General features: G+C 34.8%; 1 long non-coding RNA gene across 1 annotated transcript; it reads right to left on the bottom strand.

Annotated features, from left to right (window-relative positions):
- Nucleotides 1-353: 353 nt before the first annotated feature.
- On the bottom strand, nucleotides 354-1,110 carry LOC111657119 (uncharacterized). The gene is made up of 3 exons (XR_015437358.1): nucleotides 951-1,110; nucleotides 727-868; nucleotides 354-629 (listed from the first exon to the last, which is right to left on the bottom strand). It is a non-coding gene; the product is annotated as an uncharacterized LOC111657119 (long non-coding RNA).
- Nucleotides 1,111-1,122: the final 12 nt, after the last annotated feature.

Here is a 1,122-nt window from a genome sequence, read left to right as displayed (position 1 = left end):
CAGCATGAAGAGATTTTTTTTTTCTAGAAATTTAAAAGAAAATATTTTTCTAATCTTTTCTGTGTACTCTGATAACCTGCTGACCAAATAAAATAATCTTTGTGTACATACTGTCTTTTCATTGTACTCTAATCTCACAGGTAAACTGATACACTGTATGTTGAACAAAGACTGAAATAAGTTTCAACAAAAAGCATTAAAGTTAGATTTAAGTAAAAGTAAAGTATGAAGAAGAAACATGTTCTTCATATACAGTGTAGTTACTGTGCTTCACAGGATCTTGATATTATTGAGTTAAACACTTGATTATGTTCAATCCGACTGAATGAAGAACTGCAGCATGTACAACCCTCCATAGACATGTAGGTAACCTTTATTTATCTAAACATATGCTAAGCATATTTAGTATTTACAGAAACAAACTTTTACAGTTACAGACAACATGTTGAAATGAAATATAACAACATTCTTCATATGTTTTTTTGCTGTAAATAGGTCGATTCAAACAGTCCCACACAGAAAACTTCTTCAGCTCTGCTGGTTTCTCTCCTGCTTTGGGGAAAAAAAAGCATTGAGTGGTAGTCTTCTCCGTGAACGTACCTGAGGATTCTTCTCTTCCTTGATATAACCTACAAACAAGGAAAGGAAAGTGAAGATAGTGCAACAGAGCATGTGGGATAAAATGTTCTGCTAATGTATCACTACAGTGGTTTAATGTTAAATTACCTCTTTCAATACATGTTTGTGTTGATGGAAATCCAACTTCCCAGAAGTTTTCAGGAGTACAAGGAGGAATGTAAAGAAAACGGTGCCTTGAGCATGCAGACAATTTTTTCTCCTTTTCCTCCTCTGGAAGATGGGCGTAATACTGGAGGAAAAAAAATATACTTTAAATAGAATCATCGTTAAAACATGTCAGTGTTATTTAGCTTCATAGTCAAAATACTTACAATTTCACATTCCTTGCAGGTAGTGCCCTTCAGTTTTCTTCTTTCGTCTTTCTTGCGAAATACTGCCACGTGTGCAAATGTTGGGTGTCTGATCCAGAGAGAGATCATATAGGTGGGAAACTTACAACGTCTGTGAGCCTGGAATCTAAAAACTTAAGTCTGTCTGCTACTT

This window comes from Seriola lalandi, unplaced genomic scaffold, assembly GCF_002814215.2.
Source record: "Seriola lalandi dorsalis isolate HSWRI2012SDOR001 ecotype SW California unplaced genomic scaffold, Sedor1 jcf7180001977262, whole genome shotgun sequence".
Lineage (NCBI taxonomy): Eukaryota > Metazoa > Chordata > Actinopteri > Carangiformes > Carangidae > Seriola > Seriola lalandi.
The sequence above is the reverse complement of the archived record's forward strand: the minus strand, read 5'-3'. Positions and strand labels throughout refer to the sequence as shown.